The following is a 26,503-nucleotide window of genomic DNA, read 5'->3' as shown; positions in this document are numbered from 1 at the left end:
CATAAGTCTCTCCTTAAATAACCATCTCTCTAGAATTCAGGGCAAAGGAGCCTTGCCTAAAGAACAGATGTCATCTCATTTGTTTTCTTAAGTTCAGTTTTGTTATCATCGTGTTTTTTTCCTACATTGAACTGCGGATGAGGTTTTAATTAAAGGAAACCATCAGATTGGCATAACTCTGAAATCTAGGTTTAGTTAAGTAAGGGTTTTTTACAGAATCTCTAAGATAAAGAGAAACATTTCAGCTGTTGCTGTTTTGTTTTGCTGTGGGGTTTTGTCTTTGTTTGTTATTTAAGAAATCTGCTTGAAATTGTTTGCTTGGCTTCCTCTAAACAATCTGCAGCATTTTGCTACCTCATGAGAACCAGAGAGTGAAACTGTGTAGAAATACCAAGTGGTAGTCCCCATTCTCTATTTTCTGAGTTAAGAAAGATGAATGAGCTAGCTGCCTGACTTGCATTTCTCACTCCTGTCACTACTTTTCTAAGGCATCTGTGATATAGCTGAGCAGTTTTCAGTAAGGGAACACTGTAGTATTACCAACCCCCAAGAAGGGCAGTAGAAGGAAAAGGCTCTGAACATCTGAAGAATACCCACCAGAGAAAAGCATGATTTGTTGTTTTCATCATGTGGCTCTGGTGGTCTTATTTACGTCCCCAGCATGTGATAAACTACCATATTCATCAAGAAAGAAACATTGCAAAGGGAATAAAAATGATCACAAATTAAGCCTTGTCTTATCCCTTAAAATAGCAAAAGAGGTCTACCCTTCTGAAAACTACAATGTCATAAGATTAGGCTTTCTTTGTACACAAAGAGTTTTATTTAAAATCCATCACAACTAGAGTGGTCCAAGGCTGTTCTTGATGTGTTCAAATTAAACTAAACAGACAGAGCAAACACACAGTGTGTTGCAGCCCTTTGACTAAATTATGTTAAACTGGTATAAGTAGCGTTGGATACTTTTCACAGGTATAGACTTCAACCATTGCAGCTTGGGGTGCACATGAGACTTTAGCTCTGTTTTAAATAAGAGAAAATGAAATGAAAATAGAATCACAATCAAGTGAAGGCTATGGTCTTCTGCGAGCACAGCAGCAGCTGTATGTCTGATGGAAATGCCTGCAGGAATATCAGGAAACCCTGGTGCAGGTTTTTGGGAATCCAGACATAGTTACAGCAACATTTTTTTTTTCCTTTCCCCTGCTCTAACTAAATACATCCCTGGGCTTGAAAGCACTGTGTGGGATAAGGCCAGGCTGGTCGTATGGCTGCAGCTGTGTGTATGTGCGTGTATGTGTGTGCATTCCTTCTCACTCTCGTAAACGTGCAGCAAAAGTGTGAAAAAGAGCAGCTGGCACATCTAAGAAAGAAAATTGCAGTGGAAACATGGCACATTTTTTAGAGCTTGGTTACAGTGACATAAATCACGAGAGCTCTCATCTTCCTAGGAAAGATCTGAAGGTTAAGTAAAAGAGAATCTTGTCTCCCAGTTCCCTGTGACCCCAAGGCCAGTAATACATTGGGGCGTTCAGAAGACGTGGGCTGGAATGTTTCTCAACTAATTGATTAATTCTGTCCATTCCTCAGATATATTTCATTAATAATCATGCAAAGAGAGAGGAAGTAATGAGGACAGCATTTGTGAAGAGGAGGTGGCTATCAAATGCCATGTACTGGGTCTCCTTTCCATGGTGTCTTCACAAGCAAAGGTCTTTGCAAAACCATTTCACGTGACCATCAGGAAGGAGGTATGTGCTTCAGAGATGGTGGCTGAAAACAACGCAGTATAAAAGCCAGTTTGAACTTTCTTTATGAAGTGTTCTTCTGTTGAGTGCAGCTGTGCTTCTAACGCAGATTGGCTGAGTCAGGAGAGCACATAAAGAAAAGTGGGAGCTCAGCTCTTCAGCTGTGAACACCACATCCCACACAGAAGTGGACTAGCTCCATGCAGGTGCTGCACAATCTTCCAGTGCCTCCCTGCAGTATGCCCTTGTAGCCAGGAAGGAGAGACAAACTTTTGCAACAATTCTCCAAGCAGATCAGCTTAGAGCAGCATTAGAAACCCATGAGATGCTCATTCCATTTGGAGACTAGAACAAAAAGTTTCCCCTTGTTTATGACACAATAAATCTGAGCTGACTCAATGGACTTGAGCATAAACATCCTTAGGCAGTTCTGCAGGACAGACAGCAGTCAACACCTGAGAACATCCCTTCTTCTTTGCTTCTCCAGACCTTTATCATAATGGAGTCCTGCTATTCCCCCAGTCAGGTACTGGCAGGCTGGAGGAGGGTGGAAGGAATAGGGAGGCGCTTCTCTGTCCTGGAGCTAGTGTTTCAGGCAAGCATGGCTTGGTGGTACATGTCCAAGCCCAGAAGATGGCCTGCAGGGTTGTACTCCTGCAAAAGCACTCACCATCTAGCCCATGCTACCTAACAACCAGCCACTCTGAGCCCTGCTCTCCAATGCATACTCAACTGCTGTGCACAGTAGTTACCAAACCATTGCTATCTCCTGCATTTCAGGTAAGCTACGGAATTTTGTGATCTTGCTGGGTTGCTCTACTGGAAGGTGCTACATCTGAGACTAACAATATAGGATTGGTCTTCCTAATTAGGTGAGGACAGCAGATGACTATATATAAAATAATAACAATAATGTATTTAATAGCCTCTTAGCATTCCCTTCTTCCTAGAATGTGATTCAATGTTGTTGTAGAGAAAATAGCACTTAACAAACCTGATTTAGTTCCTTGCGAACTAAAAGTTGCCTAATAAAGTTAACTACGCAGATATGCTATACTTAGATTTTCTACAAGGGGAGTGAGCTAAAACCATGACATCCTGCTTAAAAAATAGCACAGAATAGTATGAACCAAAGTATATGTGAGACAGATTGAGAGCTGGGTAACTGACAGATCTCAAAATGTTGTTGTCAGTGAGGACTCATCACCGAACAACAAATTCCAAGCAGGTTTGGGACTCAGCCCTGCTTTATCCTATGCTTTTTATCAGAAATCTGGAAGCATTTATCAGAAGGTCTGGGGGTCATTGCAGGTGAGTGGTCGAGTGCAGACACCTCCCCTGGCATGCCGACAAACAGGGGCAAGGGCTGCATGGGAATGAGCACACAGGAGTGGTAGTAAGTAGGATCAGGGAGGTTAATTTGCCTCTATATAAAGCACTGAGACTAAAGTGGATAAGATAAGACATCCAGGCCTGGGGCTCAAATTTTAATATTCAAAAGGTGGTTAAAGTAAGGGCAGGAAAGAGCCACAGAAATGAATTAAGGAGTAGAAAAAATGCCTTACAGCAAGATACTGAAATTGTTCTATCTGTTTCATGCACCTGAAGCAGGAAGGAGGGTAAAATTGAAGGGCGAGTTAAGTTCAGCACATAAGTAATTTAACCGGAGAGAAAATAGTGAGCAGGACAGGGCTTTTTAATGTAGCAGAGAAGAGCATAAACATGAACCGCCACTGGCTAGAAGCTGAAACCAGACAAATTCAAATTAGCTGCAAGGCGCACGTGTTTAACAAAGAGGTGATTAACCACTGGAACAAACGACCAAAGGGAGGGGCAGCCTCTCCTTCTCTTCATATCTTCGGATCGTGACTAGACACCTTTCTGGAAGAGATGCTTTAGGCAAGCGCAAGTCACTGGGCGCAGGTAAGGGTTAGCTAAGTAAAAAGCAATCGGTCTGTGCTCTGTGGATCAGATTACACAGTCTAATGATCCCCCCCTCACCTAAATCCTCTCAATCGCTAGAGTCAATCCACTCTGCATATAAAAAATGCCTTGTTCATCTGCGCAGTGCCCCATGTCATCCTAGTTAGCATTCCTGTTGTTCAGTGAACTCGTGTATGAAGCCCATGCCGGAGCTTGCTGTAGAATAACTCCTGATTCCCACCTGAATGTCTTGACTTCAGACACTATCTTCTCTGCAAGAACCACAAGATTGTATCTAGGTCATGCAAACTTTTCCCCCAGAAACAACCTCTGGTTATAACAACGATGTGGCAGATATAGCATCAGATCATGCGTTAGTATATGTGCTTGTAAAGGTTGTACCTCTGAGACATCTGCTTGGGCTGGGAAAGAAAGGTTTGCTCCTCTCCAAAATGGACAGTACTCCCTTGATAGGTTGACCCTAAAGTCTGTGATCTGTACCTCATTCTGTATCATTTTAGTAGTTTGTCCTATACAGCATTATATAAGGTGGTCAAGAACAGTGAGGAAAAAAAAAAGAACCATGCTGCAGTTTCATATCAATAGGAGGGCCAAGGGGTGACTGGGGAGCAGGGGCTTTACATTAAAATTCCCCTTGAGTTGTTCACATGTGCATGCAGTCTGCATTACTGCTGAATCACTTTTTTTTTTTTTTTAAAGCAGCACACTATACGTGTGAAAATATAGCACTGCCATCGTCTGTAACGGGTCAAGGCCTCACCAACACATGCAAAGAAGGAGGAAGTTGTTCATGCAGCCATGAATAATGCTTTACCTCCTGTATACTGTTCAGTTAAATGGAACCCAGAGTGGGTACCAAAGTAAAAATTATCTGTATATTTTTTATAACAACTGATTTGTATGTATTTTTATATAAAAATTCATCTATCCCTTCTCTCCAAACAGGCTGATGCTTCTCAGGAAGTTATCCAAGATCTAACAGTCTGCTCTCCATCTCTGCTACCCCAAAGAGAAAACATTCCAAGCCCAATGGAGGAGTCTCCAGTTTTGGGCCCTGTTCCTCTAAACCCAGATGTGTTGTTTGGCTTGGTGAATATAGGACATTTTCGAACCCCTCACTGGCTGGTGAGTAGTGCGCAGGCTGGCACATGCTTACATCAGTGCTTTGGTTCTGTCCCTAAGGAGACTTCAGTTTAGGTCTCAGGTGTTGATGTCTGCTTGGTGATGAGTAAGCTGTAAGACCCCAACCAGCTCTGCTGGGTCCAAAGGCACTGTGCTAGTCATGGGACCCACTTCAGGAGATAGGATGGGATATTCAGACACTGATGTGTCCTAAAAGAGACATATTCTGGTGCTTGTCACCCTTCAGATCCAAAATGTGTATGGGGTACCTATTATAGGCACAATCTATTCAGTTTAGTGTGCCTGGTTTAGCTGGAAGTTAACGAGGCCAGTGTTTCCCAGACACTCAGGTTCTTCCAAAGATTCCAATCAACATGACTACATCGCACAAGCTACATGCGTGAATCACGCTTCCTTGCTAGCAACTTTGCTGAAGGATCATCAACATAAAACACTAGTGCTTGTGGAGCATATTATCATGGGATAGATCCCACTTGGCAGGATTAGTGTTGGGCAGTTTTGGGTCCGGCATAATCGGAAACCTCCGAGTTCTGCATAGTGGAGAATGGGGAAGAAATCAAGAATATTACCTGGGATGGAGATAGAGGAACAGAATTGCTGCCAGTGTATAGCAGAGACTGGATTTTCATAGGACCTTCTGTCCACTGCCCAGATGCCCTGTGCCCAGGACCAGGGCACCCAGTGTTGCAGGATGTTCTGCTCCACAGGGGAATTGTTCTCTGATGCAGCCAAGCAGGATCTGGGCCCTTTGTCCCACCTGTGCTTCTGCCAAGGGCCAGAGCACAGCACAGCACTAATCCAAGGCTGGTTTCTGGGACAGATTGTTCAGCCAGCCCCTAGTGCTTAGTGCATGATCTCACCCAATGGCCTAGTTTTTTCCAGTGATAGTGCTTTTCAGGAGGTTTGCAAAGCCTTTCGTAGCATCTAAGGGGTATCAAGAGGTGAATTCATTCCCTCTCTGTGGAAAACACAAGGGCCACAAAAAGACCTTAGGCATGAGTAAGTGGCAGTAGCTAATCTGACCTGCCTAACAGCTCTGACAGAAAAACACCAACAGTTCAGCATCTGAGCTTATTAGTCAAAATCTGACTCGCTAACGTTGGGCAAACATCACCCTCATTTGACACAACCACTGTTGTGGGGAAGCACATGGCAAAAGAGCGATGGGCCCGCAGGCTGGGGATGGGAGGGGAGAGGCAAACTGAGGACCGTGCCTGGAATTTCGCACTTTGCTGCCCCAACAGAGTGAGGATGGGCATGTGGCATTTTCCGCTGGCATGCAAACAGCTGAGCCTATCTGATATCTGGCACACAAGTGTTTGGCCTGCTATTTACCAGCTCACAAACAGATAAAGATGCAGAAGGGCTTGCTCATAGCTTTCCCGCAGAAGTTAAGTAGGAGAAAGAGACACGGCAAAAAAGCAAAACCACACCAAAAAAAAAAAAAGAGAACAGGAGCAGGAGTGAGAGTTGTCAGTGCCCGCAAGTACTCACTGGAATAATAGCAATAATCACTGTCATCCGTAAGAAGCTCTTGCGCCAGGTTCTGCCTCTCCCCCTCCCCCTTCCCCTTGCCTTGCTGTCTGAGTCACTGGATCTGAGTCACACTCCTGTTCTATTCCTGTACCCTTCCCTTCAGCTGGGGATGTAGATTTGTTTTGGCTGGAATGATCTGGGCACAGGAGGGACCATCTGCTGCTAGTTCTTGCTTGCTTTGCTCTTGTTTCTTTCCCAGAGAAGGGAAGCAAATGCTGCAATTGCAATAATTCACAGAGAGCATACTGGGAACATACATCCCTCACTATACAGCCAAGGACTGCCATTTGTCATCTGAAGGCTCATTATCCGTGGCTGACCCTGAGCAGTTGTCTTCACGTGCTTGAGCAAGCAAGTCTGACAAAATCACTTCCCTGCGTATCAGCTCTTCCCGAGAAGGGTGTTTTTCCTTTGGTCAAACTCCAAACAGGTTTCATAGGCAGCAGGAGTAGGATCCAGGGTGGTTAGTACAAGCCTCCACATCACTGTGTTGAAGGAGAGGTGCATGAAACAACCTGACAGCATGCAGAGACTTGCTGTTGTTACGAGTGGTGAATGTTATGATGGAAGAAGTGCTCCCTTCTGGTTTCCCCATCAGTAGCAGCAGCCGCAGTTAGTGTGCACGCTCTGTCTTTTGCTGCAACACTAGTAATTGGCAATGGTGAGGAAATGCAGATCACTTAATATCTAATCCACCACAGCTAGTGTCTTGGCTGACTCCTGCATTCACATCCTGAACAGGAAATTGGGTAGAGGAAAGGTGCACAAGAGAAGAATCCACTGAAAAGCTGAACAAAAGATGGACTGGAGGACAGGGCTGAATGAGTGAGAGCAAAAGTCGGGGAGAAAGCAAAGCCACGTGACAGGCATGCCAGGGTTTTCAGGAGTAACCAGACATTTTAGAGACTATGTGTCTGGAGCATCTTTCTGAAGGGATCTTTGAAGGATGTAGCAGTCAGAGATGTGGTGCTCAGCACTCTCCAAAGGAGAGGCTGCTTCTGTGAGCTCTGCTTGAGCATCCCAGAAATGGAGACTGCACAGAAAACAGTTGAATGCTTAACCCTAAGGCTGTGCAACTCAACCAAGTACGTGCCAGACCTGTTTATGGAAGAGACAACAGAAGGGGTTGCTTCGTGCCTGAAAGAGAACATAGCTGTCCATTCGACAAGAAAGCCTGAATCTTGGCCTCTCTGGAAAACCAAACCAACCAAATCAGTCTCGTGCTTTTCATTTACATTTCATGAAAACTTGTGAACTTAACCTAAACTCACAAAGCCCTTGAAACACTCTGTGGGTGAGTGGTTCTGCAAGCCCTGAAGACACATCCTTCTCCAGTCACACCTTCTGCAGTCTTACTCCTTACTGTCTCTCCTGAATAACTGAGACCAAATTTTGCAGAATCTTAGTGTTTTAAAATACTTTAAGCAGCCCATCCTACGGTGGAGAGTACTCCAATGCTTGCAGATGAAGGACCCCTCAGCAGCAGACTGATGATAGTCACCATGCTAATGTCATCCCTCCTGAGAATCATGGTTGACAGGCAAATTGATTCTCTGAAGAGTGAGTGATACCAGCTCTAATTTCAGCACAGTGGCTGCTTTTTTTAGAGGTAAGGATGCTCCGAAAGCAGTCTGGTGATCAGGGCATTGCTCAGAGGGGCTGGATGTCAGCAGATGCAAAACCACCGCCTCCACCAGTACACAGGTCGCATTGGCATCTAAGGCATTCGTACCATTAATGCCTTTATTGCAAAGGGAAATTACTGAAAGGAGCTGACAGAAAAGGTCTGGGCCAAATTTTTTGTGGGTGGAGGGTGGTGTCATTTTTAATGGAGTTACAATAATGTGATTTACCCGCCCCACAAGTGATGGCTAGACACTCACATCACACTTCCACCCAAGCTAACTCTAATTTGCTTTGGGACTGAGTCATCTGCTGAGCCAGAGACAAGATGCTTCATCTCTGAGTGGCTGAAATGGGCATCCTTTTGTTAAGGTTCGCCTTGCAGGTGTTCTCCAACAAGGACCCCTGTCTCTAAAGTCTGCCAACACAAGCCACCAAAGGACGGTCCCTGCCTCAAAAACCTTGCAGTGCATGCAAATGGCACCACAGGTGTTTCCTGACTTCTTTAGGGGATGGACACAAGTTACAGCAAAGAGGAGTACAGCCTAGAAGTTGTTCATAGGAGAGACAAGTTAATCACCCAGCCCTTTCTGGGGTGCTAGTTTATTACTTTCAGTGCTCTTATTCAATCCCAAACTACGCAAAACTATCTAATCTCCAAAGAGTTTCCTCTTTCACCTCACCACTGCCTGCTGTTCTTATCCCTTCTTCCAGCATGCTCCTGTCCCAGCAAAGAAATCCTGACCTAAAGGGGCTTCTAAGACTGACTGTGCCAAGTTTCCCCTCAGGTTCAGCCAGTCTGTCCCAGCTGGGATTTAACTCACATAGATATTCTGGTTTCCACAGCTCTTCTGAGGGAATTCTCTAAAATGGATAGTGCAGAGCACAGCACCTGACCCTGTGCTTTGGTCATGTCCATTTGAGATGGCCACTCATTGCAGCTGCGCTCATTCCAAGAGACATGGCGGGGGAGTTTTGACCTATGCCAATTAAAAAAAAAGCACATTGATTGCTGTTGTGGTTGACATTGCTTTCCCCTTAATGCTCTTTTCTGCTTGCATTCTCTCTCTTCTGTCCACCAGATTTTACTCTTTCTACACCTCTGAAACATGAAGCTGATTACAATCAGCCCAAGGCAAAGCATGAGTAGAGACGGCTGATCTTTGTTGTTCTGTGTTTCTGATCCCAAACACTCTAAGGTTGATGTCCTCCACATTTCTCCTTTTCCCAGTCATGCTTTAGAACACCCTGGAACTGCAGAACATGCCGATCTCTGAGATTTACAGCTCAGCAAGTTTAACCTTAGATTGTTTGAACAATGTGCACGTATCTTGCTAAAACTGGTGCATTCAGTGAAGGCTTTTTGCAGCTGTAATAAAAAAAACATGCCACTTCAACCATAATAAGCCAGGTATACACTATAATTCTAACCACATGTCATACTCCATTGCTGTCCCTTAACTGTAAACCCGCCCCATCTGCAGATCTGCCATGTCTTCAGAGTTTGGTTTGTTTCTGACTAAGATTGCTTGGACAGCAAATGTAAGATAAGACTCTCATGCATGAATTGCAGACCCAGAGAGGTGCAGGCACTTAGCAACAGCCAGTCCACTGTGTTTGCTTCAGAATTTGCCAAATAAGACACATGTTGACTAGAAAATGATTGTTACTGTTGGTCCTAGCTGATCAAGTATAATGTACACAGCCTGCTTTCCCCTTTACTGAGCTCTGAAAGCCTCACTGGAGAGGCCTTATCCCCAGACTCATGGAAGTGAGAGGATCCTACAACAAAATGTCATATCTGCTGCTGCTGTACTCTCAAAAACTCAGCCTTGCCTCAACAAGGCCGGACTCACCAGAGAGTCCAGAGTCACAAGACTTTTGCAAAATGTACGTGAATCATCCAGTTTGCATAAGCATTTGTCACACTGAGAGTGATAACATGCAAGATCAGCCAGATCCCTAAGAGCAAACATGGAGATCTGTGCCCCATGCAAAACTTTCACAACCAGTGCTAAGGTTCTTCCCTCAGAAAGGCACAGGATACTGCTCCTGGACACGTGTATGCCCATATGCTGTAAACCTTGCCAAAACCTAGTTGACAAAATGAGTCTGAGACCCTGTGGAGTCTAGTGAGAGACTTAAACTTGGGGACATGGGGACAGCCCAAAGGCAGCTCTGGCTTCTGCCACGCCTAGCCCCCTTGTCCAAAGCAGAGTAGCATTTATTCTGATGCGTTGCCATCTGATGCTCATTAAAAGGAGAAATTCAATAGGAGCATTCCACTGGACTTGCACAGGATGCTCAGGATTTCATGCCATAGCATTCGTAATTTCATCCATCCAAAGAACAGCCCACAAAGTTACTAGAATTTATTAAATCAAAATTAAACAATAATAAGGAGTTTTCAAACCAGCTTGGATGAAGAAGAACACACTTTGAAATCTCAGACAGGATGAATTGTATCCATTGTCCTGAAACAGCAGAAATCAGGAGCAACTCCTCCAATGAGACACAATGATAACACCTGCTGCAATTCACCTCTAAGGCAGGACCGATGCTTAAGGAGAGGTGAAATCAGACCCTTGGTTTTGAAGCAATGACAGCTCTAAAGTTTCAGTGCTTGTAGAGAGATGTTTTCACCAAATATGATACACAGCGATTAAAATAATGAGCTGGAACATGCTGAAGTTATAATTGCTCCTTTTCCTCCCCTCCCCCGAGTCGGTCTGAGCACTTCGTTAACTACCTTGATGAACCAATCAAGAGTTGGCTAAATCAGGGTAGAAGCAAACAAGCCCTAGGAGACATCCCTACAAGAAAAGACATAACCTGGACACTGAGCTTTGAAGGCAAGCTGTATAATGAGAGCTGACTGTATCTCAAAATCCATGTTAGCTTGAATGAACTTATGTAATAAACATTTATCACAGAACATATGTCACTGAGCACCTGCCAGACTTCAGGAGTAGAGCCAACGCAGCTTGAATCGTATATGTATTAAAAAAAAAAGAAAGGAACTTGGCGGCAGGAGGCTGGCAGACGCTTTTACTAGAAAAATCAGAAGTGATTTTGAGAGGAGCAGAAATTTCCTGAAACCTCTCTCACTGCGTATGGGAATGTTGCACTTGAAAAACGCGAGAGTCTGATAAGCCTGTCTGGGGTGCAGGGAGCAGGATAAGCTCTTCTAGTCAACCCCTCCAGAGAGTGTCCCCACATCCATACCACCTCTGAGCTCCCCGCAAGGGCTGCTGCCCATGATGGGGATGAGCTATGAGGAGTCATGCTGTGTGGAGTGTGGTTTGAGGCACTGGCTCTGCCCAAGGAAAGAGACAGTGCATCATATTAATAATATTAATTCAGGCCATGTGGGAGGGGAGTGGGTTTGTCCTGCTCCCAGGCTGTGTTTTAGCAGTGCTGGAGCAAGCCTGGGTATCTCTGAAGAGCAGTACCTGTGCACTGAAGCTAGACCCTTAATTTCCAGTCTGTTTTATCACAAACTGATGGCCAAACCGAACCTCAGGCAGCAAGCTTCCTGGGAAACAGAGCAAGATTTGTCTTTGCAGCAGATATTCTCGTTTGTTTTGTTTTGTTTTTTTACTTGCTATGGGTTCTTCCCTGCATATGGTTTCAAGCCTGATGAACTCTGCAGAGCTAAGACAGGTTGACGAAGAGGAGTGGCAGTAATCAGCACAGATAGCAGGGAGGAAATTTGCCCCAGGAGATGACGGGAAGAGGGGTCTCCAGAAAGCTGATGTTCTTTTTAAAGTCCAGTCCAGGGTTGTAGAAGAAGAAGAGAGAGGTTTCCTCATCATATGGTCCAAATGACTTCTAAGTAAATCAAATTCCCCTTTCCCTCCTGCTGTGTAACTTCAGCACTTATATAGCTGCCATTATCATTGCGTCTGAGCACCATGGGATACTTCCATGCTTTATCATTGCTTTTCCCTGCTGCAGGTGTCTTTGCTTTTCACTGCAGCTATAAATAAGAAACTAAGCCTTGGGGAAGATAAACAGCGGATCTTCCATTGACCCTTTGGACTGCTAAACCTAACTGGAGTGACTGGGGACCTGGCACCTGGCTACTAACTAATCAGCTGCCCTCATGTGGGCTGGACCTAAGGTCCAGCTGCCAGCCCAGCACTTTCTCAGGGGGGATTTTGCCCAGTGTTATTCATTTTGGTGGTCCTGTGCTTAGACAAGCTGGGGATCAGCCCCATTAAATACAGATGGGAAGACTGGCAGGGAGCAAGACAGAAGAGAGAGAAGATGGGTCACTGAGCTAGCAAGAGTGCGAGGAAAAGCACATGAGGGTGTGTTAATGCTGTCCTTCTGCGAGGAGCTGCTGGCTATGCGGAGGAGCCTAAGGCTGAAGAGACTGACTCAGATACTCAAGGCATGCATGCCACTCATTTGTCTCTCCAAATGGCTGATCCCAGCTGCTCCACAGGAAGGCAAGAGCCTCTCAGGGGAGAAGACCTTCACTAACCACCTGATGGTACAATATTAACAATAAATGAATCATTGTTAATGCAACTCTCTCTCCTGCACTGAATCCATGGGCTTTCATTAGCATGAACGCAAGCTTGCTCTGCCACAGGTGTACAGCACTCACCTGGGTCAGAGCTTGCTTGCTGACCTTCAGCTGGCCACAGGTTTGTGCCCTGTAGTCACATCACCTGGCTTTTTTCACTTGTGTGTTTTGCCCTGTCTCTGTGGAAATATGAATGTTGATCCTGTCCATGTGTCAGATTCTCTCCTGTATCTATCTCACCACAGGAATTGCTTCAATAAAATGGTGTTAAGGCAGAGCTCCACTCGCTGCAATATTTCATGGTTGTGCATTTCTTCCACAAATGTTGAATGTAGGCTAAGATTAGAGCAGATCTAGTTTCAATGTCAGCTTAGATTTAGATTCTTCTGTATTTTACAATTAAGTTTTTCTAAAACAGTCTTGTTGAAGATTTGTGGAGGGATACTATACTTTACACAAAGTAAAAATAGCAGTGCAAGGAGTAAGGATTTTGAAAAAAAGTTCAAGAGACACCTTTCTCTCTCTCTCTCTCTCTTTCTCAGCTGCCAAACATCATCGCCCCTCGACTCCTGCTCTTTCTTCCCCCCCACCCCAATTTTTGGATGAAGAACATCCATTTTGAGTAGCCAAAACTAAACAGAATTTAAGCTTTCCAGGCGGGAGCTGGATTTCCTCAGCAGGGAGAAACATTTTCACCCAATGGCCCTTTCCAGCAGCGCTGGACTTGCTTTACCATTTCTGGAACTGAGTGATTAAAGGGCTAACCTGTCCTTTCGATGATGCTGCACTGTTTGGGAGATGTTTTACTCATCTGTCTAACCATAACCTTCATCATGATAACTAATGAGTCAACCTTTCTTTCTCCACGTGACAGCAACTGGCTGGTGGTGGCTGGAAACAGGTAAGGTTGTCAGCAAGGCAGGAGGGTGCCAGCACCCACCCGGATGCCTCCACTTCCTGGAGCTGACTCTGCACTCCCACCACCCTCAAGAGTCTCCGCTGAGGGCGGCCGTACCTTCCAGCATGGGGAGTATGCAGCTCGTCCACCCGCTATGACAAAAACACCCGACCCACCAGCCCAGTGGGGAAAGAAAGAGGCATGAAAGTGAGAGGAAGTGGAAAAGATCAAGGCGAGAGTGCAGGGTGACAAGCTCACCACCGGAAAACAATAAAAATAAGTGTGCTCAGAAATAGCATAACTGACATGCAAAGGAGATCAAAACAGGCCCTCAAAATATCTCAGGGGTGGGGGAGAGGGTGTCTATGGTGGACACCACGGTGCAGCCAGGGGTTGTGCTGCGGGTGGCTGTGACGGGTAAGCACTGATCATGCCCTGTCCACCTCTGCATACTGTCTGGAGGTCTCTGGAGGCTTCAGTCTCTTGGGAGATGAGAAGCGTTTCATGCCTTCCCCAGGCCCTCAGAGTGCATGAGACACTGCCAGCATCTCTTGGCCAAGAATGGCATAAGGATTCTGCTGGGAGTGCGGGCACTATTCTCTTTTGGCCCTGCCCTGACTGCCCAAGCTTTCCTCTGGTGCAAAGAAAAGAGCTTGGGTCCTGTTCCACTCACCCCAGCATAAATTCAGAGCATGTCCCATTTAAATCAGCAAAGGAACTGGATGGAAAGGAAAGGAGAATCCTTACTTGTGCTGTGTTCTAGGCTTGTGTTTCAGACTGCTGTGGCCATGGCACCAGAGAATAGGACTATGTCCTACAGGTCCATTCCAGCTCTGCAGCTGCCCAATGGTTTGGCTTTTAGCATGCAACCAGTTGTGCTGTGTATCTCCAAGGAATTTTGGTCTCCCGAAGCACCAGACACAATTTGTATGTCACAAATGGGTCACTGTCCCGTCACAGGTGCAGAATAATATATCTTTCACTCCTGGCAAAATAAGAAAATTAAAAAAAAAAAAAAGCAGAGAAATGACACCAAGCATAGTCAGATCTCCAGAGGAGTCCTTTGGGTAGTCTGCCCAAACTTCCACGACCTGGTTGCAGGCTTTCTGCTGTTTTGGTGACTTTCCAGCCCCCTGTGAATCAGGGAACACTGTGACTGCCACTCAAGGACAGCAAACTGTTTAAACCATAATACTATATTCCCATCTGGTGCACTGAAATGCATGAATGCCCATGGACGTGTTATCCTTCATTCCCTCTATAATATAGCATGTGATACAAAGTTTTCTCCAAGGAGGAGCGGGGTGAGCGAACACAGTCAGAGAATGTCATTGCATGTCTTGAAAGTGTAAAAGGTAGGGCTAAATAACAAGGATTAATTATTGTAGCTGCTTAATGATGCTAGAAATTTTAATGTTATTATTCTGTGTGTTATCTCAGCCAGGGACATGGCAAGAGGAAAACAAGAGGACCACCTGCCTGAGCCATGCCAGACAAAGGCACAGGGTCAAAATGTTGGGTCCTGGCTGGACTGGGCTCCCCCTTGACTGGCAGCAGGAATCTCCATCCTCTGGGTCCAGAGATTCTGAATCAGAGCTGGGGAACTCATAATTTTAATGCAAAGCAAGCTGCTTTCCTTGAAACAACTAGCCAAAAGTTACCAGCCTACAGTCCTGGTCCTGCAAAGACGTTGATTGCATCAGGACCTTAATACACCAAAACACCACTGGTTATATGCTTAAATTTTGGTGTCCTGGGCACTGAAATGAGGCCAAAGAGAGCTGGACGCTGCCTCCTCTTGCTCCTTGAATGCCAGTTCATGAAATGGTAAAGTGGAAATAACATGCTTTTAAGTGTGAAAGGGCAACATTTTTTTTTTTTAATGGCTTCATGAAGCAAGGGAGAATTTTGCCGTGGTGTTGAAGGAAGTTTAATAAAAGTTTAATTAAGTGCCTCAATCTAGATTTAGATGTTCTGACTTCTGGTGTTGAAGCTTGAAGCTGTTAGTCATTAATACTCATCTCAGGTAGCCTCCACAACCCTCAGCCCTTCACCTGACGCATGCACACACTTGAGAAAGATTGCTGATATCCTCTCTGAAAACTAATGAAATCACTGTGTGATATTTTGATTTCAAGGACATCAAAGAAATGCAAAATAACGATGGGATGGGGAGGCTCTGATAGCACCACCACAACACAGCTCTTCTTGTCTCTAGATTGGAAAGCCCCTTGTGATGGACATCAAAATCATTCCTCCTCAATTCAAGTCAGAGAAACTGAGGCACAGAGCATGAAAGAGATGCAACCTGCAGGTCTGGGATAGCTTCCAGGCTCAATGCCAGCTGTCCTAGCCCCAGGCTGACATAACAGTCATTGTTGACGCTTCTCGCTAGAAGAGAGAGATGGGATCTTCCATGAACAGGGTATCTCTCTATGTGTGTGTTTATGGGTACATAGGTTTTACAGAGAGGATACCAGACACAACAACAAATAAAGAGGAAATCAATTCCATGTCCAGCTGGAGAAGCACACCCTGCTTTAGCTGGTTGGAGTTTAAAGGGCATCAGTAGGCACAGGAAAATGCTTTGTAAGGGCTGAAATAGTAATCAGATCTTTTCCTGAGATTATGTCACAATATTGGTATTTCTTGTTTGCTGTGTAGGAGATTAGGCAGAAAGGCCTGATCCCCGCTTTTGTCCTTTTAGCAGAGGAGAGTGCTCCAGACCTGCAGATATGCTCAGGGCTGCTGCAATTATTCACAAATTAACAGCCTGCAGCAGAACAGAAGAGAGAATAGAAATGATTCTGTGTATTTTAAGAGAGTCTTGTGGAAAGTGGTGGGATCATTAGCAAATCTTCTCCATGTGGGGCTTACAGTTTACTGCTAAAGAACAGAAAGCACAGGTTCCTAAAGGTCATTAAGAAAAGCAGAAAACATTTCCTCTGCTTACTAGTCTGAATATGTCCAATTTTTATTATGGGAGAATCCATGCCCCAATGAGGGTTATTACAGGGATCACCTACACACACAAAGATCCCACTGTGTCCAAGAAAGCTTTGCTTGCTTCCCAGAGATGCTCTGGGTTACTGGAAAAGTGAAGGTCAATTAATCAAAAAGTCCCTTTTTCCCTTCTTCCCTTCTCCTTTCAAAGCTGACTATGAAGAGCTGCTGCAGCATGCCCAGCACTTCTGGGACCCTGCACTGGAGGCTGGGATGCACTGCACACCTCAGGAAGAAGCAGAGCTCAAGGGAGGCACACAGCGTGAAGTGCTGCACTGCAGTCGCAGTTGTTGGTTGTCCGTGGGCTCTGAGTGTTGCAACAACTCTCTCAAGGTGACTGTGCTGGTAGGAAGTGTGATATCAAAAGCTACGAGGCTTTGCCCCTGGAAAGTTGTTGGCATTAAGGCTCCTCTCCTTGTGCATCAAAAGCTCTATGAATCAACACGTGCAAACTCAGTTTGTGGATAGGGGATCTGTGGCACAAAGGAAGAAGACTCACTTCATAGATTCTTCCCAGTCAGAAACTGGTGTAAGGGGCAGAAGCCAGGAGAAAAGTCCTTATGAGAAAACACCATTTTCCCTAAGAAGGGTAACCAGTTTTCGTCAGACACCCATGCCAGGGGCAACCTCAGCAGCTTGCAAAAGTCCTCCCAAGCTCAGAACCCCACCCCATGCCTCTCCCAGCTACCGCAGCTGTGCAATCATCCTGCATAAGGGGTGGATGGGATGGTCTGAAGACTGCTTGCAGACTGCAGAGCAGGGGAAGGCATGCTGGCATCTGGCCTTGGACACCCAAGACATTACTCTGTCTCTGCAGCACTGCTGCAACGAAATGAGTGGTGACTTCATGTGAATGGCCCTGCAATAGGGCAGAGACCTGCCTTCCTCACTTCCCCATGGTCCTCACACCATACCACAGGTTTCACAGTCGCTTGGCATCTGCCGCTGAGAACAGAGGTGTTTCGGTATCCTGGGTCTTATCTGCAAGACTTTGTCTCCTTGGTTTTAGTGCTGGACCAGACCTCTGCTGGTGTCAAACCAGGTACCAGCATGAATGTTCCACCACTGCTGATCACCTGCAGAGCCCAGGCCTTGCATCTTTCCTCTATCAGTTCTGCTGCTAGATCAATATCTGCGCTTGAACAAGAGCAGGGTGCTCAGACATATGTCCGAATGCAAATGGGACCCTTGCCAGTAATGGAGAATCCATTACATCCCTCCAAGACTGTGCCAGTGGATAATTAAGCCTCCTGATAGATATGCACCTTGTTCCTAATCTGCATTTGTCTAGCTTCAGATTGCAGCCATGGGATCTTGTTTTACCTCCCACAGCGAGGCATATAGACAGTAATTCAACTTTTGTATCACATCAACTCTCAACAGGACTTCCCTGGGCCTGGATTACCCTGGACACCCCTTTCCCCTTCTCAGAAAAATTGCCTGAGTGGAAGGTGAGGGCTTCAGACTCTCATTTGAGATTTCAGGTGCCTGGCAGCCCATTCAGAGCCATGTGGGCATGAGTAAAAGAGCTCACACATGTTTCCCCGGGGTTAGACTGACTGTGCATGTCCTGCAAATGCTCTGCATGTGCCCAGTATGTTCTCCACACCTCAGACACACCAAAGTCCCCCTCCAGCCTCTGCAGAGGTCAGGTCAGAGCCAAGACTGAACTCACTGTTCCTCACTATGGGGCCTGTTTCCATCTGTTTTTCTTCTCCGCACCCTCTGATCCATCTTCTCCTGAAGGGGTGGGAAGTGTTACCCACCCCAGGATTGCAGCTGCTTGCTCACCTTCACTTCTGTGTCCATCTCCTGCTCTCCGGGATCCCCCTCCTAAAACCCTGCTCCTCCCATGAACAGCCCCTGCTTCCTGGTCTCCCTGCTTCCACCTGGCTTCTTGCCTGGAAATGTAGGCTTTTGCCTTCCCAGCGAGCCTGTGTCCTCGGGGGATGCAGGCTGCTCAGCAGTGCATCTGCCCTGATGTATTGATTCAGTTGGGCTTCTTCCTGTCTATTTATTTATTCAAGTTCCCTAGAAAGTCTTTTTCACTGGACACTTTCTGAATGAAGCAGGTGCGCGGACATGCAAGTGTACCTGTGGGTCTCTGGGGTGGGGGGAAGCTGAATTGCCACCCCCTGCCATTACCCCCAGCACTGTGGTTTGCTGTGCCAGCTCTGTGCATCCACGCAGTGAGGGCTAGAGGGATGTCGGCATTTGTGGAATGAGCATCTGGGAATGTGCATCTGATCCTCAGACCACGTGAATAGGGGGCTAAAAATAATAACCAACTGCCGCTCCATTCCTCGGCAGCATCTGGGGGAGTTTGTGTAGGGAGGAGCAACCATCAACCTCTAACACCACCCAGCATCATCCCTTTACTTAGCAGACTGGGTTTGTGCATATAAAAGGGGTCAAAGGCAGCAAGCTAATTTTTTTTAAAAGGATTTCTCTCAGTAAGGGCTATGTTGTGAATTTTCTGCTGCTGACCTGGCCTATTAAAAGATGCCCTGATTCTGCACTTGAAACCTCATTTGCCCTTTGCAGATGAGCTGACACAAGTGCCCACTGTATCAGTGAAAAGGTGACAGCGTTACAAAAGGAAGGCTGTGAAGACCGTTCCTGTGAATATGGGTGGCGACTACATTTTAAGAACAGTCAATGCCCTCCCTGGCTGTGATGTTGAGCAGAGTCTGGCTGTAGCAGCTCTGCAAGGTTGCTGATGGCAATAGTCACTGTCTTGCCAATACATTTTTGCACTTCTTTCAATCATTTGCTTTAGCTGTGCAGTGGCACAGTGCCACTCTCTGCAGTGGCACTGACCAACTGTGGGTGATAGAATCAAAGAAGAGTTGCCTGGGGTGACAGCTTTGTTTAAATTTGTTTGTTCTGTAGGATTTGTTTTCTTTTTTCCTAATCCGTAAATAGCTTTACCCAGATATTTCTTTCAGTTGGGAAATACTATTTCCAACCAAGGAAGAGTAGCAGTGTATGGATGAGATGCTGCACATCTAGAGGAGAAAAGCTCAACAGAGTCCAGCCCAACTCTCAATTGGATTCGCTTTGGTCTGCTGAATGGGCTGGGCAGTTCTAGAAAAACAGAGTATGGTTAAACCCCACTGTGTCTGGTTTCTTCCTCTGTAGAATCAAGTATGTGTCTACTTATTGGTGGAAGGTAGGGGAATCTTGCCACAGGGTTGCAGGCAGCCTTACAGCTTGGCTGTGGTCCTTGGGGCATGTAGGCCCAGCCCCATGCAGGGGTTTCATCTTCCCTTCTTTCTTTTCTCAACCAGCTCTGTCACCCAGATGCCGGAATGGCTGAGGGCTGAGCGATGAGTGGTTTGTCTCATGAACTGCAGCTCTGAGAAATGGGCAAATTGTAGGAGCTGCTGAGCAAGGGAAGAAGGCATTCCCACTGGTGCCTGAAGGAACAGCAGTGAGGAAATAGTTGGGAAGCATAACATTCCCAAAACAGCTATCTTGCAGGTCCCCTTGTACCCCGAATCTGGCACTGTAGCATTTCAGGCTTGCAGATGGGGTAACACCTCCAAGACTGGGCAATTTGTGGCTTGTGGGCTACAGGTGATTCACAGGTTTTGTTAGGTTTTGTTCCAGGAGAGTAGCAGTGCTTGGCAGGTAGGCTGCTTTGTAACTCACATCCCTGGCTGGGAGGCAAAAGGGGCAAACCCAGATTTTGCTGGGTCACGCAGATGTGCCACTGAGTGCCTGGCACTCCCACTCCACAGGGAGCCAGAGGAACCCTGGAAGCATTCACTTCTTCCAGCATCATAGATGTGATTTAGCATTTCTGGAACGACACCACTGCCATGCAAGGGAACATAAAGGTGCCTCAGCTGTGACCTGATTTCTACCAAGAACAAGGTCAAAGCAAGGCAAAGCAGAGGTGCCCATGGTGGTAGGAGAGAAGTTGTGCTTTGCAAAAGGAGATGGGAACGCCAAGCTGTTGTGCTTGTCTTTCTCAGTGAGGAGGAAAAGGACTGGATGGATTGAAGCTGCAACCACTACCAGGATGTGTCAAGACTATCCCTGGAATCTTTGTATGAAATTAGGTCTCTTGGGAAGCCAACCCAGAACACAGGGTATATAATGCCCTGCCTACCTGGCAGCCCTGTCAGGTAATGAGCAGCTTGAGTCATACCTGGGCAAGGTGTCCCCATGGTGCGATAGACTCCCTGTTTGTGTAGGTCAAGGTGCAATTGCCAGGTTCTGTGCCCCAAATTTCGAGGCAGGCCTGGATGAAGGCAGAAGGCCTTATGGGGCAGAAGATGACAGCTAGCATCCTGCTGGAAGAGACCCAGCTTGGCAAAGAGATCAAGGCCCTGGGAGTGGGAAGGAAAAGGAGAGGAACCAGGAATGAGAATTGGGCAGGGGTGGGGTATGGGAATCACAGCTAGAAAGAAATGTCTGAGAGTCTTTCTGTGGGAGGATAAGAACTGGATTCCCGTGGAGTTGGCAGACCCATTGAGCCCTGATCCAGATGCTTCCCGGCAGGCTATGGAGGCTCTTCAGCATCCCCACCCATGAGCCTTCCTCTCAGCAGTACCCAGAGGACCCAGGGCATGACAGCAACAACTCTGCACACTTCAACACCTCCCAGCTGCTATGAAACGCTGTGGAAGAAAAGCCGCATTTCCTTTTCTGTTTGCCATATTCAACCCCAGATCCAGTTCCTGGTGGCCACAGAGGTGGCCCCTTCCTTTGCATAGGACACAGGGGAAGGGGACAGGCTGAACAAGTGCAGGGAGTACGCAGGGCAGCATGGGGGCACCAGTGCAGGGCAGCAGGAGGGCTGCTGAGTGTAGCTATGAGAAGTGTGGTAGATCCTGACATGCTTAATTGCCTTGCCTGGCTGAAGGTAAGAGAAGCAAGCTGAGGGTATGCAGGTGACCCTTGCATTTATGCTGCAGGTGGTAAAAAAATCACGTATCCCTTTTTTCCCCACCACTTTCCACTTCATTGTTCCAGCCACTGAAAATACTCACTTTTTTTTGTAAACATAAATCTCTTAGAATTGGGAAATCTGCTGCCATTGCTCAGGGTGGAAGCCCTACGCCCTTTCTTGCTTCCTGGGAGACAGGCTTCCTTGCTATCTCCTCTCCGATCAGCTGTGAATCATGGACCATCAATGGCTCTGCACACAGAAGGAGAGCAAGACATAATTATAATCCCCAGAGAACGCTGCGGCCATCTCTCTGCTCTAAGCCTTTTGAGGTTTCCCGTTGTTCATTAAAAAAATCTCTAATTTCCTATTGAAGAAACAGGAGCAAAATTTCCGACTACACTGTTCCCAACCTGTGGCCAAGCCACAGAAGTTTTGGTGTTGCTTCCTGGCTCCAGACTCAGGAACTGGTCTAGTGAGGGACTGGTGCTCACAGCTGAGCCTCTGGAGGTGCTTCACAAGGCTAGCCCAAAACGTGGCTCCCACCAGCAACACCACACTGCTGCGAGCTCCTGAATCCAGTTCATCCAGCCCCTCCCACTGTGCACACCAGGAACAGCTCCACAGAAGTGAATGGATTTACATCCACACACAACATGAATCATGTCCAGCAAATGTTGAGTTGACCCTTGCAAGGACCTCCTGAGGCATTGTGTGAAAATTATTTATGGATGTTTTTTATTGCCTCTAAGAGCATGTAGAAATCGGACAGCGCCCTTGCGGTTTTCTTCTGTCAAATTATGATCAAGGTTGCTATTTTGCTGCCCAAGTATTTAAGTATGAGGCAGAAATCTTTACAAGGGCTACCACATTCCTTAGGTTATCTATATTGGTCTTGCCTGGGCCTATAAATACTAGAGGGACTACCAAAGTAAATAATACATTTGCCTGCACATATGTTGCTCCAGGGAACTTTTTATTTCCTGTAGCACAAAGGTCAGTAGGTCAGGGACCTACTTGCAAATCAATAGAAAATTACTTTCAAGTGACACCTGCATTAACCTTTGACTCTTGTTGGTTTGGATGAGGTTAAGGCCACCAGTCTCTATAGGGAGAGTCCTCCATTGTGCCTATGATTTATTTGCATTATCTGTTTTCCCTGCTTGACCTTTGGAATTTCTGGCACGGTTCCCACACAGCGTGCAGGGCCATTTCCCTGTGCATTGGTCAGGGATGGCAGGAGATACACAAGGCTGTGCTTTTGCTGACAGGTGTCAGAAACAGTAAGGAAAACATATATGTTTAGAATACTGAAAAAAATACAAAACAAAACAAAAACTAGGAAGCAATTACACAGACCCCCTGTCAACATAAAGCTTTTCTGTCCCTAAGATGTGTCCTTAGCTCAATCATTAATGACACCTATAGGTCATTAAAAGTGAGTGAGTTGTAGAAGTCAAACTCACTTGCCATTACAGCTGGGCTGGAAAGAAAATTTCTGGATCCTACAGCCTCCAGACTGGTGTGAATCACTCATTATTTTCACCAGCAGCTTGTTCATACTTTGTATTTCTTTCAGCTTGCACGAGGAGATCAGACTGGTCATTTCACTCTGCTTGTTTCTTTTGTTCTCTGTCCCTAGCATTGGTGCATGGTAGGGAGGATCTGCCAGAAACAGAGTTTAGCAGAGCACCCCCTGCTCACTCCATCTTTTATTCTTCCACAGCAGTGCTCACATATTGTCAACAGAATGTTGCAGCTCACCTCAATCTCCATAGCCAGTATTTCACTTAGCAAAGGGGTTATGGTCCTGCCATGGACCTCACAAGATTGATCCTTGGACCCTATGCTGGATGCTTTCCCCGTAAGCCAGTTAATGTGGGAGTTGGGCTGTGATCCCTTTCCCTCTCCCCTGTCACAGAAGCTCTGAAATATCTCTTTTCTGAGTACTATTGAGCTTGAATTGTCACACAGGGATTTATGGGCACAGATCTCTTTCCACCACGTCAGACGCTGTCCCTTAGTGTATGAGGCAACTACGTCTTTTGTTTATTTCTAATTCCTCCTTTGCACCCCAGAGGAATGCTGCTCAGTTGCTTTGCTGCTGGTGAAAATCCTTCTGCAAAGCACCACACTAAAGCAGGTGAGGGATGGAGGGGGTGATCACTGGAAAATAACTGACGTAGCTCAAACATCTCATGTGAGGACCAAATTCCCCAGTAGCCCAAACAGTCCTTCCAGAGTGTGTGAAATACCCAGAGGGCTTTAGATAGCACTGAGCAATATTTGACTGGCAGGAGGGCACTATATCCTCAAGTCCAACATGCTGGATTGACAAAAGTCCATTGACACAGGCCACCACCCTGCCCCAGCCACTCTTCTTTGGACCTGGGGGCCACACAGCTCTCTGAAGCTGGGCCTCCCATTGCTCTGGCCATGTGCATTTTTGGCCACTGGCTTCTGATTGTCACTTGGGGCCAGTGGGTGCTTCTGGAAATCAATTAACAGCCAGAATTAAAATGGGCAGACCATAGGACTTGGCACATTGCAGTTGGCAAATGCTCCCTACCCCTCTGGCTTACTTCAAACCCTAAACCTAGCTGATTGTGTCGTATTAACAGGCTTTAGTTCTGGATGCCATTGAGATGCTGCCAGCCACAATCTGTAGGATGTTTTAATTGGAGTGGAGAATAGTAATAAAGAGACCTCTGACCAAGACCAGCAGATCAGGCTAACAGGAGGAAGGACTGTGCTGCTGTTTGGTCACTTACCTTGAGTTGCCCTTGTTAGAGGGAATAGACCCACGGTCCTGATCTGCTTGCCAGTTGTCCCTTCTGCCTACCTGTTTTGCACACAGAAGAAATTTACTCTGACCCCACAAAACTGCCAAGGCACAATAGGACCAAGTGATTTGTTAATTCTCCCCTGAAGTGAGTGTGGCAGTAGCATCTCTCACAGTCTCACCTGGGGGCTGGGAACATCTGTCTGAGGGCCCAGCACAGGGATGGGAGGTGAAGACACTCCCTTCTTATGACTGCCATAGGAACACGTATCAAGAAGTAGCTGGGGGAGGTGGTGGTGGGGGAACGTGCAATGCAACATCCTCCTCTTCCTAGTCACACTCAAGTGATTTCATTTTTCAACAGGCTCCCTGGGAATCCAAGGTCAGAATCTGTTCTGTAGTCTCCACACTCAACTACTCAAAGCAGCAGCATCTTCATCTTTCCCTTTTGGTCATCTGGGTCCTGCAAGCTGGGATTTGCCACAGCGGAGTGTCAGTATTCGTTAGGTTTCTTGCAGGAACCTCCCCTCCTGCACACCTGAAGTGACGAAACTGCCATGTCTTAATGAAACTTTTGGGACATCCACCCTCAGTAGCTGCAAGCTGAATCACAGAAGGGGGCTGGACGAAGCCTGTGCTCTGCCCCAGTGGCCCGAGGATGGTTGTTTCCCAAGCAGACTGCTGATCTGCAGCTCTGCTGGTAAAAGTTGAAGCACTGGAACTGCTCTGCCACCTGGGAGCCTCGGCAGGCAGCAAATGTTTCTTGCTTTCCACCCTCCTTTCCTTTCAGTGTCTGCTCTGAGCTGCTTGATGTCCTTGCTGTGAAACATCAGGCGACACCTGTACTCTGCTTCAGAAAGGGCCGCATTCGCGCAGGGGTCAGATGATGCCTCTCTAATCTGCCTGTCACATGCTATTCACTCAGCAACAGAACATCAGAGGAGGCCAGACTTTGCTATGACAGCAATAAAATCAGTGCTGCCACAGATTCTCAAGGAGCTCCATTTTCCAGGGATGAGCTTGGCTCCATAGTCCCTAGAGGCCTGAAGCGTTTGGTCACTGAGTGATTCACTAGGCCCCGCAGGTCCCATTTGGGCTGGAAACAAGGCCAGGAAGACATCACCTGATGTTATGTGATGGCAGGTCAAAAATCCAGTATTGGTCCTCCTCTCATTACCCTTCCCTGCCCAGGCAACCCCACCATGGGCAGCACAGGTGGTGTGAACAGGTACAGGGCCGCACGGGGCTGGGGGGGATGGCAGGTGCCAGGGTGGAAGCCCGGCTCAGAACATCCCAGCTGTGCTGACTGGAAGCGCGATGTCTCACTTAGTGCCCTGCACTAACACGGTGGAACCAGCAGGCCTGGGGGCTGCCCTGGGGGAGCGTGAGTCGGGGGCTCAACTGGGACCTCAGTTTCACTTCCTGCCCTGTGTGGGGAGAGATCATTAAAAATATCTGACTAAGGCAGACTTCTTTGTTCTCGGTATTACTAAGCCCTCCCCACTCCTCAGGCCCTCTGCGACGACAACAGTGTGGGCAGAGCTATTTCACTTTCCCCTGGTTTGCACCCTCACAGCTGGGCAGGCAGGTGAAAAACCCTGCCAGGCTGCACACCTCCCAGCCTCTCCCGGCCCCCTCGCTGCTGCACAATCCTCTCTCCACCAGACCTGGGCAATTTTCCCCAGCACCTCGGTGGGTCACAGCACGTTAATCCTCAGAAAGCTCTGGGGACACCAAGCTGTGGTGATGTGGATGATGCTGAAGGACATCAGGTGGGGATCAGGTCCCAAGGATGCTCAGAACAAGGGAAGATTCGAGACCCTGCTTGCTGAGCACAGCAGAGCTGGGCTGCACAACCATCTTCTTTGTGGTGTTGCAGAGAGGAAGATCTTGACAATCTCAGTGTTGGCCGCCACCATGCTCATCATAAATTGATTCCCTCTTGGATTAATATGGTTACTATAAAAGATATGATCATTTTAATATCTTCCTCCACAACTGAAATAATGGTTTTAATGGCCACGTTGGCTAATGTGCACTGTACTTTACAAATCTGTAACGTGCCTTTTCTTGCCAGGGTACCTTGCAGCCTAGTGCACATGCAGACATTGCAGTTTAGAACAGTGGTTTGTAATTTAATGTAACCCCTTTCGCATGCATCAAGCCCTGTGGTGCAATTAGATGCTCTGTTTTACAAAGGCAGTAATTTAATGCTTCTGCAGTAGCCTGGGAGTTGGGAGTGGGACAGGGCATGTGAGGTGAGCTAAAGCCAGGTTGCATTGGGTTGAACAGCTATCAGGAGCTCATCTCTGAAACAACAGTCAAGAAAGTGGCATAGCAGGTCAGCTGGAAAGACTGTTTTTCTCTTGTTTTTCAACTGTTGTCCTACTAAACC

The 26,503-nt window shown here is 46.8% G+C and overlaps 2 protein-coding genes across 2 annotated transcripts in view; one reads left to right on the top strand and one right to left on the bottom strand.

The window, feature by feature from the left end:
* Nucleotides 1-26,503, bottom strand: part of LPP (LIM domain containing preferred translocation partner in lipoma) — a 741,798-nt gene that overhangs the window by 406,000 nt on the left and 309,295 nt on the right. The window lies entirely within an intron of this gene.
* PCYT1A (phosphate cytidylyltransferase 1A, choline) overlaps nucleotides 16,755-26,503 on the top strand; it is a 272,566-nt gene continuing 262,817 nt past the window's right edge. Inside the window, exon 1 of the mRNA XM_069864459.1 lies at nucleotides 16,755-16,762. The gene's annotated coding sequence lies outside the window, so the exon portion shown is untranslated. The remainder of the gene's footprint in view (nucleotides 16,763-26,503) is intronic.

Source organism: Phaenicophaeus curvirostris, chromosome 10 (assembly GCF_032191515.1).
Source record: "Phaenicophaeus curvirostris isolate KB17595 chromosome 10, BPBGC_Pcur_1.0, whole genome shotgun sequence".
Classification (NCBI taxonomy): domain Eukaryota; kingdom Metazoa; phylum Chordata; class Aves; order Cuculiformes; family Cuculidae; genus Phaenicophaeus; species Phaenicophaeus curvirostris.
Note: the sequence above shows the minus strand (reverse complement) of the source record. Positions and strands in the feature narration are given on the sequence as shown.